A 10,900-nucleotide genomic window follows, 5' to 3' on the forward strand; every position below is an offset into this window, starting at 1 on the left:
TCCCTGGACTAGCCGAGTTACTTCAGGTCTCGGCTGGAAAACCGGAGGCTTCTGCACTTTCAGGGTCCAAAGGTCCGAAAAGGGCACCAAGTCAGGTCCGGGAACTTCAAGTTGCCCAGTCGGATCTCAAGGTACCCGATCGGGACTTTGTGTGGCGAGGCGCAGGGCAGGAGGGAGAGACCCAGTTCGGGAAGTCGGCTAAGAAAGGAACATAAAGAGAGGGGTCCCGTTAAGTGCTCTTGAGATACTTGAGGGAGTGCTGAACCCCTGCCTGGTAAACGCAGCGCGACGTGGGAGGCTGACACCTGTACAGTGCCATCTGAAGAACCTAAAGAACTGTGAGTAAACTCGGATGACTGCACCCCATTGCTTCTGTCAGTTATTACTACCATGCTGTCGCTCCTGCACTACAACGCCCAGCATCACCATCTGCACCTACACTGCCCTGGAGCTGTGCTCTGCCTGTAGAGAGCCGCACCAACCAAGCTGCCCTAACATCTGCTCCAGAGGTCTGCAGCAGCGCCGGTACCCATTACCAGGAACCACAGGTGGCGTCACGAGACAATACAGTTATCCATCTCCCCAAGCAACCAAACCCCTTTTAAAGAGTGACCCCAGGGTACGGGCCCGGGAGCAGACCGCCGTGACATCCCAAGAAGGTAAAGGCCCGGGTACCGAGTCCCCCATATCCCCCTGGGCGAGTCATGTACATGTAATCAAGAGGAAGTCAGAGCTGTGGCCGCTCACTTCCTCATGATTACTTTGGCCGACTGTGACTGTGCCCTTAGTTTCTGGGAGTGACTGCGATGTATTGTCACATCATTCTCATCGTCATTCACTGTCCCTCTGAACCATCTGATATGCGCAATTTTACCATCTATGTAGATATACAATTTCTATATATTACTGCACAATGTTGCGTTACTGTGTCCTCTTTGGTTTTTACACCTTCCACCATTTATTCTACTCTCAATTTATGTGAGACCTCTATACTCAGTTATTTTCATATAGGTGTTTTACATATACCGCATTTTGAATACAAACACATGAGCCATGCATACAGTGAACAAGTCTGAAGGACAGTGTTCACACCACCAAAAGACTGAAAAACAGAAGGACACAGTAAAACAAACGTATAAAAATACTCTGTTGTAAAAAAGTAACAGTAAACAGCAAGTGCTAGTAAAAAGGTGATAAAAAACAGGGTATTTGGTTGACATGTTTTTTTGCAAAAAATGTATACTAAGCCACTCTAACAACGTCAAGGTAACCCACATCAGAGCAGTCCCTATCTGATGTATTTAAAAGATTATGGAGGTCTCCACCCCTCCCTTGTGGGCCATGCACATAAATGCCATTCTCTGTAGCGTGTCCACATGGACATTGCCTGTCAGATCTGCTCATATAGGTACTATACACATGATCAGTTTTTAAATACGTCAGATAGGGACTGCTCTGATGTGGGTCACCTTGACATGGGTAGAGTGGCTTAGTATACATTTTTTGCAAAAAAAACATGTCAACCAAATACCCTTTTTTTATCACATTTTTACCAGCACTTGCTGTTTACTGTTACTTTTTTACAACAGAGTATTTTTATACGTTTGTTTTACTGTGTCCTTGTGTTTTTCATACACCGTATTTTGCAGACTATAAGATGCTCTTTTCACCAAAAAAATTGGAGGAAAGTGGAGGAGGGGCAATCTTATGATGTACCTGTCTGTGGCTGTGGAATTGGGGGGGTGGACAGCGGCGAAGAAGCGAGTCAAGGGAGGCAGGAGCAGGGTCATTGGAGGCAGGAGCCAGTGCTGGGGCTACCACCTGTGCCTGCTATTAAAGAAAATGAATATGCATCGCTCCCCATGCCAATAATACCGTCCACCTCTCTGCACTGAAGCCAGGACGTAGAGGTGGGTGGGACTGTGGGAGTGTGGAGCAGTTCATTTTTTTTTTTTCAATATAGGGTGCACGTGTTAGCCGCAGACGCCGGATTCCAGCTGTGGCTGGACGATCACGTGTGTCCGCTATTAAGGAAAATTAATATTCACTGCTCCCCATGCCCATAATCCCGGGCGTGGGGAGCAGTGAATATTCCGGCCGCTGACGTTGGCATGTGGGGACACATGGCATTGACGTCATGACACTTACACGCTGAAGTCAGTTGCCAGCATCAGAAGAGGACGCGAAGGGAAGGTGAGTAGAATGGTTTATTTATTTTATGTGTGCGGCGTGATGGAGATCATATACCAGGATGACGGGACATATATACGAGGATGGGCAACACATGTACCTGGATGGAGGGCCACATATACCAGGATAGAGATATACCAGGATGAGTGGGGATATATATACCAGGATGGGTGGGGACATATATACCAGGATGGGTGGGACATATACAGTGGGGAAAATAAATATTTGATACACTGTCGATATTGCAAGTTCTCCCACTACAAAGAATGGAGAGGTCTGTAATTTTATCGTACGTACACTGCAACTGTGAAAGACAGAATCGAAACATAATAAACAGTAAATCACATTGTATGATCTCGCCTCATGGGGTAAGGATGATTCTTAGAAAGGTCAGGATTCAGCGCAACTACACAGGAGGACCTGGTCAATGACCTGAAGGGAGTTGGGACCAGAGTATTAAACATTATCATTAGTAACACACTAAGCCGTCATGGATTAAAATCCTGCAGGGCATGCAAGGTCCCCCTGCTCACGTCAGCACATTTCCAGGCCCGTTTTAAGTTCGCCAATGACCATCTGGATGATTCAGATGAGGCATGGGAAAAGGTCATGTGGTCAGATGAGACCAAAATAGAACTTTTTGCCATCAACTCCACTCGCCATATTTGGAGGAAGAAGGATGAGTACAACCCCAAGAGCACCGTCCCAACTGTGAAGCATGGTGGGGTAAACATCATATTTTGGGAGTGCTTTTCTGCAAAGTGGACTGCAATACTGCACCGTATTGAAGGGAGGGAGGATGGATGGGGTCATGTATCGCGAGATTTTGGCCAACAACCTCTTTCATCAGTAAGAGCACTGAAGATGGGTTGTGGTTGGGTCTTCCAGCATGCCAACGACCTGAAATACACAGCCAGGGCAACTAAGGAGTGGCTCCGTAAGAAATTTCACGGTCCTGGAGTGGCCTAGCCAGTCTCCAGACCTGAACCCAGTAGAAAATCTTTGGAGGGAGCTGAAACTCAATGCTGCCCAGAGACAGCCCCAAAACCTGAAAGATCTGTATGGAGGAGTGGGCCAAAATCCCTGCTGCAGGAAATGTCTGACCTCTGTAATTACAAACAAAGGTTTCTGTACCAAATATTAAGTTCTGTTTTTATATTGTATCAAATACTTATTTCATGAAATAAAATGCAAATTAATTATTTAAAAATCACACAATGTAAGTTTTTTAAGATTCTGTCTCTCATAAGTGAAGTGCACCTACAATAAAAATTACAGACCTCTGCATTCTTTGTAGGTGGGAAAACTTGCAAAATCGGCAATGTATCAAATACGTCTTTTCCCCACGGTATAGCAGGATGGGGGGACATATATACCAGGCTGGAGGGCCATATATAACAGGAAGAAGGGCCATATATACCATAATGTGGATCATATATACCAGGATGGGGGCCATATATACCAAGATTGGGGCCATATACTGTATACCTGGATGGGAATCATATATACCAGAATGGGGGCCATATACTGTATATCAGGATGGGGATCATATATACCAGGATGGGACAAGGATGGTCCACATATACACCAAGATGGGGGACATAAATACAGAATTGGGGGACATTATCTCCATAACAGTGGCAGCAGCAGAACCCCCATAACTGCATCATGACCACATTTTTTGCTTCAAATTTTATTTTCTATTTACCTCCTCTAAAACCTAGGTGTCTCTTATGGTCCGATGCGTCTTATAGTCCACAAAATATGGTACTTAGACGTTCTTTTCCCCCTCTCCCCATCTATCCATCCCTTCTTCCCTTTTTCCACACCCATTACTCCCCTTTATTTCCGTACACATTTTACATTGTGGATTCACATACATGTATTTACTCTTATCTAATGTAATGAAATCATGTCACTTTGAGTGGTATAAACATTGATCTATGTGTTCCCTTATTCACGTTCACCCATGATTGCTTGTTTGGATATATAAATATTATATATATTCTTTTTCTCTCTTCACACGCATTCATAAATGACACACTTTTTTATTACATTATATTATACTTTTATTTTATTTAATTACATTATTTTCCATTTCATATTTTTTTTTATATTTGTCACTATAGATATTAGCAATAATATGTATCTTATTTATGGCAATATTAATATCCTTTTGTCATAATATCACATAATGTTGTCTCTCCATTGTGCTGTATACAGTTAATACCATGCTCTTTTGCACCATCTTGTGGCCTTTTGTGAGTATTACTCTCCAACTAATCACGTTGATTTCTCAACTATGAATGCTAGACTTCTTTTGCACATTGGCTCGTCTGGTGCCCGGCCGGCTCTCCTCTTCCTGTATCTTTCGAGCCCTTCGGCGCCGCAACCCAGTTTGTGTCATGGTCGGTCATGTGACGTGGGTCGAGGCAAGCTCCCGGACTTCACCAGTGCACGCATGCGTCACTACACTCTGCGTCCCTCTCCAATTGGCTAGTGCTGCATTTTTATTCTCCCTCTTCCTGTGATGTGTCGGGGTGGGCACATCGTAAGGCAGCTCGTGCTGTGAACCAAGTATGTACTAAAGTCATTTTTTCCCATCCATCCTGAGTGTATGCCAACTATTTGACCGTGCCATGTATGGGAATATATTTACCTTTTACCCCAATCTTGTATACTTGACCATTATTTAGTCACCATACACACCGTATCTTCTGATTGCATCATCAATATTAGATATGTATTTTTACACATATTTGCTTATATATATTTCTGATGAGGGTTACATCTAATATACTATATTTGTGATTTTATACTAAGCAGTCAGCCTCCTTTACATTTTGCTATTTATATGTGTGATCTGCGCTGTCTTCCTATTTTTTGTATATCCACTGCACCTTTTTACTTCATCAATAAAGTTCATCTTTTATGACATTTATTTATGACTCGCTATATTGACTTAATTATTATTTTCTTGACCCTTATACCAGTTTTGTTACCAATTAGTCTGTTGGCGCTAATGTCTGAGATATAAGAACACACACTTATTATACAGGTAATTTCAGTTCTCCACATTACTTTCCTATAAAGCTTGCTGTGTGTATACACATATAGAGTTCTCCTGCTCCCTTGTCCCCTTTCCTTCTTTGGCCAGTGTTAGACTATTTTTACATCACATTTAGGCATCCATTTAATGTATACGCTGGGACATATAAGCTAACAGATACCTCTGATGGATGATGCACACTTTTAATGTTTATTTTACAACTCTAAAGCTATAAATCTGTTATACAGCTCCTTCCCAACCAAATAATGCGAACAGCTGCGCTCCTCCCTCTGTGTATACATTGTGTAATGTGAATGTATTGTGCTCTGTGAACTGTATATGGGGCACAGAGAATGATACTTGCCACACGATGACCAGTAAAGGATGATGGAATCCGGTAAATCCTGCAAAAATGAAAAAAGGGGAAATGGGGGACGGTACAAATGGGAAGGGAAGGAAAAAATGCCAAAACACAGTGCCTTTGAAGCTAAAAACTCTGCGGATGCTCCTTGTAGACAAGTCGCTGCGTCGCTCTCTCCCAACTGTCACCTGAGATACAAATGATAACATTACAGATGTCAGGAGCGATCAGTAACTGCCAATCACCTGCAGTCACATGACCTCCTCACTGCAGCCAGCACATTTCTATTACATTTGAAATGGACAAATAAAGATTTAGCTCCGATTCATCAAGACCGGCCGTTCTCATGTCGGAATATGCTGCTTTCTGGGCCCTTAGTCTGAGATTTATTTTCTAAACACTCAAACTGCATGAGCTCCTTGACAAAGACCCACACAGGGTCGAAACATTGTGTGTTTTGGGATGGCGGAATAAACACCTCTTTTGCAATTGAACACCCTGGCATGGACACTGTCTTTTACTTTTGTATGCATGAGCTCCTGAGTCTTTTTTGGGACATTCAGTTTTATGGGTACCACATAGTCCTCCATACAATTATAATGTTCCCCATATAGTGCTCCATACAGTATTATGGGCACCACATAGTCCTCCATACAGTATTATGGGCACCACATAGTCCTCCATACAATATAATGTTCCCCATATAGTGTTCCATACAGTATTATGGGCACCACATAGTGCTCCATACAGTATTATGGGCACTACATAGTGCTCCATGCAGTATAATGTTCCCCATATAGTGCTCCACACAGTATTATGGGCACCACATGGTGCTCCATACAGTATAATGTTCCTCATATAGTTCTCCCTGCAGTATTATCGGCACCACATAGTCCTCCATACAATATTATGGGCCCCACATAGTTCTGCATACAATGTAATGTTCCCCATATAGTGCTCCATACAGTATTATGGGCAACACATAGTCCTCCGTACAGTATTATGGGCACCACATAGTCCTTAGTACTGTATAATGGGCCCCATATAGTGCTTCATACAGATATGGGCCCCATCTAGTCCTCCATACAGTATTATGGGCACCATATAGTGCTCCATATAGTATTATGGGCCCCATATAGTCCTCCATACATATAAAATTAATAAACAAACACTCACCCCTCCCTAATCCTTCGCATCTCCAGCCCCTGCACTGCTGAGCACAGAGGGTGCACTGTAGTAATGTCATCATGCCTTCTATGCTGAGACGTCACAGAGCTCAGACTCAGAGGGGGAATGATGGAAGAGGGAACAATACCTGACGGCTCCCTTTCCCATCATTGCTTTCAAATGTATCGGCATTCATGATATGGATTTACACGGTCCATTAATTTTGGGAAAAGCAAAAATGCTTTTTATTGTTTTTAATTGTTTTTTCTCTTTTTCAGCACCAAAACTCGCAATTTTTTAAAAAAGTCACCGAAATGTGCGACATTGAAAATTCCTCCAGAACTGGAGAGAAATGCCCAAAAGAATGTGATATTTGGTAAATGTCGCAATTCATGAATCTAAAACATCTGGATAAGCAAAGTTGTCAAGAAAATGAAAAAAGACTTGAAAAAGAAAGACAACTTAAAAAGTGGCACAAAACATAAAGCAAATAAGGCGCAAATACTAAAGCCACTAATAAGGAGCAAATTACTCCAGAAAAATGGAGAAACAGCAATAATGAATCAGGGCCTATGTGATTTCTGCCAAAGACGAGCGCTGTCAGGAGGGGGGCTTATTGGAGAGGGGTTCAGCAGTTATAGGCAGGGGCGTAACTACAATGGGTGCCAGGGTTGCAATCGCACCCGAGCTCTGGAGCCTAAAAGGCCCAAAATGTGCAAGTGCAAGTTCAGTGAAGGTTTCTGAGTGAGTCAAAGAAAGACCAAGCCATGTGGATCAGTCAGATTGTTTTCAGAGGTAACAGTTCTATCTAGTGAGAGAGCAGGCGGCAGGGAAGCTCTTAAAGGAGACCTGAGAGGTTGAGCAGATAGATGGTTAATCTGCAGGATAATAGTGTTATGAAAGTGCCCGGCTGATTTACAGAAAACACTTGGGAGAAAATGAACTTTAAAGGGAACCTGTCACTAGAAAAACACTATTAACCAGCAGATATGGGGTTAATCTACAGGATAATAGCGTTACTAACCTGCCCAGAGCGCGCTGAAAGGAGAAAATTAACTTTATTCTCCCCGGCAGCATTTGATTTCAGTCACGGGGGCGGTGTTGGCGCTGGTTCAATCATCGCTCTAACCATACAGAGCGGCAGCTGTAACCGCACCCCCGGCACTGACTGACAGTCGGCCTAAATGCAAAGGGGAAGGGACAGGGGAGTTTCAATGGAGTTCAGGTCCGCATATACAAGGATGGAGATCATATATACCAGGATGGTAGGGCCATATACACCAGGACGGTAGGGCCATATACACAAGGATGGGAGGGCCATATCCACCAGGATGGGAGGGCCATATCCACCAGAGTGGGAGGGCCATAGACACCATGATGGGAGTGATGCGACCCCGGGGCAGTGGGGTACTCGGTAGCCGGGCTTATGGATGCCGGTGGGGAATATCACGGTGGCTGGCCCGGTCCGTGGCCGAGGGCGGTCAACCAAAAAGAAAAGGGGGTTTTGGGTTTCTATGGGGTTTTTGGAATAGTTCGTGACGCCACCTGTGGTGCCTGGTAAGGTCTACCAGCGCTGCGACAGTCCTCTGAGGCAGATGTTAGGGCAGCTTATGATGGAACAGCTCCCCACAGGTGGAGCGGGCCTCAGGGCAGCGTGTGGAAAGGGATGGTGGTACAGGTGAGAGACGGCCAGGATGGTTCAGGGAGAAATGACAGACACTCACACGGGGGTTCGCTTCGGTACCTTTACTGGTGTAGATGCAGGTATGGTCCAGGGTACTCAGTACGAAGGGTGCACTTCTGGACTCTCCCCAGTGAGCGGGTATAGGGCCTCCTGATCCGTTGCTTTCACTTGCTAAGCTTCTGACCTGCCTGGAGCTAGGCCTGGCTTAATTACTGTCTCTCTCTCACTTGCACATGCTGACCTGGTGGTAGGGCCTTCTCTTGGAGATCACTCTCCCTGGACGCTGGGGCCTCCGTGACTCCTAGCCCTGGTACGGTAGTCAGTGTTGGTCAACCTGGGACTTGTAGTCCTCCAGGTATCCGGTGGTCCCTACTGGGTATAAAGGGGCCCTGTAGGCGCGGACCCGGTGTCCGGTGTATAGTTCGGGGTGAGCCTGGTACGCTCCTCTGCCCCCTCGTTGCTTCTTCTCCCCTCTCGCCTTTGGCCACTCTCAGGGCCCTCACTAGGCTTTAGTGCGCGCTGTAGGCCTGAACTTGCCTCACACAGCAGCCTGTGTGCTACTCTCTCTCTGAGCACACTAGACTTCCCTGCCTGACTCCACCCTCCAGTTTATATATCCCTAATGGGGCTCCCTCTGGTGGTCTGAGGTGGTAAGGTGGAGGTGTGTGAATGTGTGAGGGCCTCTTGTGGAGAAGTCCATTCATGCACCCTACTGGGTTCTGTGGCCCCCGTGCGCGGCAGGGCGCCACAGGAGGGCCATATATACCAGGATGGGAGGGCCATATATATCAGGATGGGGGAAACATAAATACCAGGTTGGGGGAGCACAATGGCCTCCATAATCCTTAAATGGAAGAAGTTTGGGACCACCAGAAGTCTTCCTAGACCTCGCCGTCCAGCCAAACTGAGCAAGCGTGCGAGAAGAGCCTTGGTGAGAGAGGTAAATAAAAACCCCAAGATCACTGTGGCTGAGCTCCAGAGATGCAGTAGGGAGATGGGAGAAAGTCCCACAAAGTCAACTATCACCGCAGCCCACCACCAATTAAGCCTTTATGGCAGAGTGGTCCGACGGAAGCCTCTCCTCAGTGCAAGACATATGAAAGCCTGCATAAAGTTTGCTCAAAAACACATGAAGGACTCCCAGACTATGAGAAATAAGATTCTCTGGTCTGATGAGACGAAGATAGAACTTTTTGGTTATAATTCTAAGGGGTGTGTGTGGAGAAAACCAGGCACTGCTCATCACCTGCCCAATACTATCCCAACAGTGAAACATGGCAGCATCATGCTATGGGGGTGTTTTTCAGCTGCAGGGACAGAACAACTAGTTGCAATTGAAGGAAACATGAATACGGCCAAGTACAGAGATATCCTGGATGCAAACCTCTTCCAGAGTGCTCTGGACCTCAGACTTGGCCGAAGGTTCACCTTCCAACAAGACAATGACCCTAAGCACACAGCCAAAATAACAAAGGAGTGGCTTCAGAACAACTCTGTGACCATTCTTGACTGGCCCAGCCAGAGCCCTGACCTAAACCCAATTGAGCATCTCTGGAGAGACCTGAAAATGGCTGTCCACCAACGTTCACCATCCAACCTGACGGAACTGGAGAGGATCTGCAAGGAAGAATGGCAGAGGATCCCCAAATCCAGGTGTGAAAAACTTGTTGCATCATTCCCAAGAAGACTTGTACTAGCTCAAAAGGGTGCTTCTACACAATACAATTCAATAAATTTGCAAAAATTTCTACATTTCTGTTTTTTTCAGTCAAGATGGGGTGGAGAGTGTACATCAATAAGAAAAAAAATGAACTTTTTAGAATTTACCAAATGGCTGCAATGAAACAAAGAATGAAAAATTTAAAGGGGCCTGAATACTTTCCGTACCCACTGTATGTGGCATTTAATGCAAGTGCGTACTAGTTCTTGATCGACTGAATAACTTGACCCTGATCTAGTTCCCATGGAGTCCTGTGAATCTTTTTCTTCAGCTTAACATTACACTATTATATATTGATGCTGGTTACACAGTTAAAATCATTGTAATCTGCTTCTACATTATATAGCAGAAGAAATTCAGTGAATAGGGTCACATTATGTACAGCAACAAGCAGATTAAAAAGAAATTGGAACTTGTCACAGCAGGGGTCGCAATGTGACCCTACTCACCTGCATCACGCTACCATGCAGCAGCAGCGGCACAGAGCGAAGTTTGGCGGCTTGACCTATGTTGTGACCACACTTCTTCTAGCCCCAGCATAGGCTAGACTGTGTGTGTGGGCTAACGTCAGTGCCATGCGATGTCTATGCCTATTATCTCTTCAGAGAGGAAGAGGACTAGAACTGTAGTGCCACCTACAGGAAGTAGCAATCCTAAAAGTCAATAGTGATCCTTTAACGAGCCTTATCACATGACTTAGGATAAAAAGCCAAGACCAGAAACTCAATT

At 45.0% G+C, this 10,900-nt stretch overlaps 1 long non-coding RNA gene across 1 annotated transcript in view; it reads left to right on the forward strand.

The window, feature by feature from the left end:
- The window catches only part of LOC141271299 (uncharacterized), a 28,936-nt gene extending 21,392 nt beyond the window's left edge, over positions 1-7,544 (forward strand). Inside the window, exon 3 of the long non-coding RNA XR_012321884.1 lies at positions 7,046-7,544. This is a non-coding gene — a long non-coding RNA (uncharacterized lncRNA). The remainder of the gene's footprint in view (positions 1-7,045) is intronic.
- Positions 7,545-10,900: the final 3,356 nt, after the last annotated feature.

This window comes from Phyllobates terribilis, unplaced genomic scaffold (assembly GCF_046119375.1).
Source record: "Phyllobates terribilis strain yellow unplaced genomic scaffold, ASM4611937v1 Scaffold_5__5_contigs__length_657084704, whole genome shotgun sequence".
Lineage (NCBI taxonomy): Eukaryota > Metazoa > Chordata > Amphibia > Anura > Dendrobatidae > Phyllobates > Phyllobates terribilis.